Source organism: Furipterus horrens, unplaced genomic scaffold (assembly GCF_987537825.1).
Source record: "Furipterus horrens unplaced genomic scaffold, mFurHor1.1.pri manual_scaffold_9, whole genome shotgun sequence".
Classification (NCBI taxonomy): Eukaryota; Metazoa; Chordata; class Mammalia; order Chiroptera; family Furipteridae; genus Furipterus; species Furipterus horrens.
Genome location: NW_028327179.1, coordinates 48,188,440 through 48,194,439, shown reverse-complemented (window position 1 = coordinate 48,194,439; position 6,000 = coordinate 48,188,440).

Genomic DNA, 6,000 nt, shown 5'->3' with positions numbered 1-6,000 from the left:
CACACACATATATATATATATACATATATATATATATATGTATATATATATATATAGTAATATGAGCCAGAATTCTTTTTCAACAATTTAAGGCTTTTCCATAGAGCTTATTTATACCAATTTCTTTTTTCATTTTAAATGTGTCAGCACTGTAGTGTAAATAGCTTCAAAATTTTTTTTAGTGTGATTTATACTGAAATGTGAGCCACTTAATAAAGGTTCATAGTGAGTAAGTTTTCTGTCAGGTATGCAAAAAGACAAACTGAAAATTCAGTTAAATCATGTATTTGATCTCGTCTGCTGGTGTACCCATTTAGAGTGGTAAAGGAGTGCAAATGTACATATTCAAATCTAGTGAATATTTAAATTCCCCACATTGTGCAAGCATTGTTAAAACTAAGATTCAGTTATGAAAGCATATTTATATGTGTGTATGTATGGGAATATATATGTATATTATTTTACATAACTTCTTGAATTGCTGAATGAGATGAATATGTGAAACTTCTAGCTCTACTCCCTGGAATACATTTTAAAATATTTATAATCAACATTAAGAAAGCAATTTAGATAATAGAAATAATTTTGTAAAGTTGGGCAAATAAAGATCTGTTAGTGATATTTAACCCTTCCAATTAATGAAGTTTTGTGGCCAGATTACAGAGCCCTAACATAAATTTTCTTTGTAGTATATGGAATGATGTGAAGTTGAGAAAATTTTCTTATTAATAGGTACCTTTGTTATAGTTAATAGTAGCTGAGTAAAAAATGTTTACAGGAAGTTTAACTGTAAGCAGATAAAATCCTTACACATTTTTCTTGCAGAACAGGAAGAAAATATGACAAATATAAAATCTAAAAATAAGATAAGGCAATGACTCATACAGAGATATAGCTAACAAAATAAGATGTGTTATCACTTCTTTCTAAGGATCCCTCTCTGCCTATTCTAGCAAGGTGAATAACTTAGAATATGGCTGACTCTCAAACAATGTAGGTTTGAATTGCACAGGTCAATTGAGAAAATCTGTGTGAAGCAGACCACAGAGGTCACATGTTCAAAGGTCAACTGTACTTCCTTTTCAAAAGAAGCGCTACAAAGTAAAAGTAGGGTAGGAAAAAGGATTGCCAGTGCCTAGCTAAATAAAAACAAATGTCTTCAGTGATGGACTTTAGCACTATTTCAGACTGCTTCCACTACTGTAATTAAACGTCAGACAATTGTCTTTAATCTATTCTTTGATATAAGGAACTATGCTTATTGCAAATCTTTGTCTTTGTTTTTCTGGACTTATACTTTGGTTGATGACCATTAACTGGGGTTCTTTGTGCTGCCATTTGGACTAGAGTTTCTATTCCCATTTCAGTAGTTTCTGCTCTAGCCTCATTTGTGGAGCCTCATTTGTGGACCCATAAAACTTTATCTTTCTGGTTGGGAAGAAACCACTGTGAAAGAGGCATTTCATCAGAAAACATTAACTGTAGCAGTCGTTATTTCTGGCCCCCAGTTTAAAAGGGTAGACACATATTGTTGGAAATCTCAATGGTTTGTAGGAAGTCAATATATTTGCATAGGAATTTTCATGGAATAAGGAAGATATAAATCATGATAATGTATATAGGGAGTTTTATATCTTACTGTCTTATCCTACTCCTCACTTTAATCTCTTTAAAGCTAAATGTATGTATTTGCACCTACCATTTTGGGAGGCAAAAGTTCATAACAAACCAGTATTGAGAAATAGTAGGGGATGTTTTTTCGGTTTTCTTATTTTAATTGAAGGGTAGTGTATTTCACAAGATTTGTTTTAGTTCCAATTTTCCAGTAGCATACACAGATACATAAGATTATCTGTAATAATATGTATTTAGGGTATCCCTCCAAAATATCTGAGCCTTAAACTTTTAACTTAAAAGATATATCTAACACAACAAGAGCAGTCACTTTTGGGTATTGTTTCCTGTATAGTCTAGAGTCAAACTTCTTCATTTTTTTGAAAAATTGTTTTCTAAAATGCATACATCTCCGTGGATGTGAAATATAGATCTGTGGGTTCAGATTTTAAAATAACATCCTGTTACGTTGGATAATGCGTAATGTTCCTTGTTTTACGGGTTATAATTTTAAAATCCTCTTCAGATGCAGTCTGAGAAGTTTTTGACTACCTTTGTTACACACAAATAATTTGTTTCAATATTGCATTATATTGATGGTTTCCTAGGTAGTACATTCCCAGTTCTTCATCTGAACATTTTTTTTTTTGCTGTTATTTCCAATTTCTTGGGCCAGAACAATCAAACACTTAAATATACAGTTTCTATATAATCTTATACTGTATAGAATAAAGAGTTGTTACGTAAATTATTAAATTGATACACAGACCTTTACAAACAAAAAACTAAGGTACCTCAGTGGTTTCTATGATAGTACTTTTTTATTTAAATTAATTTTGTTCATACCCTTTTAACTAAGTAATACATATTCCATACTCAGGTTAGCTGGTTAGGTAGTAAAAGAATTAAACATTTGTGATAGTTGAAAACTTTACAAAAGCCATATTCATTACCTTCCTTGTCACTAAGGCTGTTGACCTTCAGTAAAGATTAGGTAAACCTAGCACAACATTCTGTGTGTGTGTGCATGTGTGTAAGAGTATTGGAAATAATTATGTTTGTTTCCACATATATTAATTTTTAATCTGTTCTGTAACTTTAGTGGGGGAGGGCCTTGGAAGGTAGAAAAGATTTTATTTCTTGGGTTAAGTCTTCAAGGTATTTCATTAGTGTTCCTGAGTGTAAAAGTTTTTTTCCTTAAACATGTATGGCAGGTAAGATCATTTTTGTAAATAATAGATTAGCACTATTTTGGTAAATTGCATTCAGTTATTTTTTTGGACAAGTTCATTGTCATGTAAAGCAAGTATCTCAAAATTCATTTAGCAAAGATGCAAGATTTGTTTTGGAGTTTGAGAGGAATTTTCCTTGTCTTCCACCTTTCAATAAATACTAAAATTGATAACCATAATTTTTCCTTTTGTTTTGTAATTAATATTTTACATTTGACATTTTATTTTCATCTTGTCTTTAAAAGTTCTTGTTTCTCTACCTCCAACAGAAACCATAAGGTCTTGAAAGCAATTCCAGTATCAAAGTCTTTTTTTCCTCTTAACCGATTATTAAAAGTTGACTTATGCCAACAGAAAATATTGAGGATTACCTTATCAGGTTTGTTAAACTAATTAGGTTTGGGTGCTGGGATGGCATGGTAAATTAACCTCTCTTCCCACTAGACATGACTATCAAATTTCAGGAGAGGAGGACAAAAATCCCATTATTTTGAAAATATTGTTAAGCTGGTAAAAGACTTTAGTTCTTCAGAGTGATAGTTTTTACCTACTCTTTCTTCACCTTGATGTAACTATAGTCATACTTTGGTGGATTTTAGAGCTCGTCAAACCCTGTACTTGTTGCATTTTGGTGAGAAAAAAAGTTTCAGCATTTGGTGCTTGCTCAGGACTTGTTGCACTTGCTAGAACTTGTGGGAGTCACAACGCCACCCTGCAAGAGAAAATGCTTCATCATTGGTTGCTTGTTCAGTATTCATTGGTTTCGGCACTCATCAGGAGTTCCAGAACAAGTTAATTTAATGATGTGTACTGAGGTACCACTTCGATATGTCAACAAAATTTTAGTGGTTTTAGAATGTGTTGTCTATTTCATGAAAGAGTTGTATTTTATATGTTTGGCAGTGACAGTTTAACTCAGATAATTAAGAGGACAACTCAGGAGAGGTATAAATCCTTTTATTTCTGCCCTGGCTTTTCTGTTCAGTTCTTCCTGTAACCCACTGCATATTGCAAATCGAAATGATCACTTTTTAGAATATTAAGCACAAGGGGCCTAAAAGCAGAGAAATTTTTCCAGTTTAAGTTTATAGACATTATGTATTTATTGGGAGAGCAGGGAAAGGAGAGGAAACACCTTGCATTTCAGCTTATCTTCCCTTCCAGGATTTAGACCCAGTCTGAGAATGTGAATGAGCTGAGGATAAAATGTGGGGAAACAAAATTTATGTTAAGTAGAAATAAAAAAATAAAGTGTACTAGTTATATGTTTCATTACTATTATCTGCCTTCCAAGAACTGTGCTATTAAAATGAGACATTCTATACATTTTGAAATTTACAATTTATGCATCCTTTTTTTAAAAATGTTAAGTTCACATTTTTCTATAAAGTTCATTGCTGTTGTACTACTTTAGACTACAAGTGTTCAGACTCAAGTCAATATAGTTGCAAATATTTTGAGTAAAACAGCATTTATAGTTTTAGTTGGACAGTTTGATTTCCACCTCACGTCTCTTCTTTCCTTGAAACTTTGTTTTTAACTGAGCCAGATTTTTATATGCATAATCTCAGGTCTGGCTTCTTTTCAAAGAAATCCTTCTCTTGAGTTTGGCTTTTGTTTATGCTCCTGTTCCATCTCTACTACTGATTGACAAAGTTTTTGAAAATTTCTGTTGGCCTTCACTTCCTCATCTTAACTACAATTTTGTTTTAATCCTCAAATTTAATCACTGAGATGCAGTGGTTCTCTCAAAGGCCACCATTTGCCAAATCCAGTGGCTATATTTCTTAATTCTTCTGTTTAACCCTTGTGGTGGTGTTATCAATCATTTATTCCTTAAGACTCTAAATGAGCCCTCTATTCTTTTTTGTTGTTTTTCCATTTCTTTGGATGGCTTCTTTTGCCTCTCCACCACGATTTAAAGTAGTCTCCATGTTTTTTTTAAGTCTCTACACTGTCCCTGAACTGTCTTCATGATCCCATGACTTAAGTCAGCCTTGGTTCTCACCTAAGTTCTAATGGTCCTTGTAATGAAATCTAAACTCCTCTTGCCCCCAAGTATTAGCTGTTGCTTTTTCTCGTAATTTGGTTATTGGCATCACTATCTACAGTCTTTTCATAGGAACCTGATTTATCTATCTTTTTCCTCTGTGTACAGTGTATCATGAGCTTTTCTTGAAGTGACCCCAGAAATGTTTATCTGTCATTCCCGTTATAGATGTTCATTTTACCTGGACTTTTAAGGGCACCTAAATTTTCTAGCTGCCTGCAGTCCTCAGTCTCAAACCCCCATTCCAATCCATTCTTTAAAAAAAAAAAAAAAAAAATTGTAGTTGACATATACTAGTTTCAGGTATACAACATAGAGCTTTAATTTAACATTTAAACATTTATATGCATTATAAACTATGATCATCACACTAAGTCTATAACCATTTGTCACCTCAATCCATTCTTTGTTTCCACTAGATTAACCTTCCTAAAATAGATACAATCGTTACTCTTCTGCTTAGAAATATTCCAAGGCTACTTTCCTGAAGAATAAAGGCCAAATGCTTGCTCAGCATAGCACTGAAGAGCCTTCATAATATGGCCCTTCCTTTCCAGCCTCATGTAGTACAATCTCTTCTTGCATTTGTTGTGCCTAATTTTCAGCTCTATCAAATGGCAGTACTTGCCACTCCCTTTGTGTACTTATAAAATTCTTTGCCTTTGCTGGAGGGAAATCTCTACCTGGGATACAACATAATGAAATCTTTTTTCAAAATTCCAGTGAAACATCATTTATATATCTTTTACTGATCTCATCACCCCACTCTGTTGTAGAACCAATTCTTCCCTCTGCTTGTTGTATCTCTTTGTTCGCACCATTTAAGATACCTATTATTTAAGTACATGTTGGGCTCTAACTAAACAATGAGCTAGACTTACAAATTTTCTTTTTCCCTTTTTGTATTTTCAACACCTAATATATAGTACACTTGAAATTTAATAAATATTTGAAGAAACAAAAGCTAAACTCTTGGAACAGTAAAAGCAAATTATAGGTTTCTGTAATTTAAAAAGTTTGCCTCTGACGTTCACTCATAACGTAATTCTAGAATTGTGACAAAAAAGAATATGGAGAAAACTAGATTAACAGGTACTATAAAGA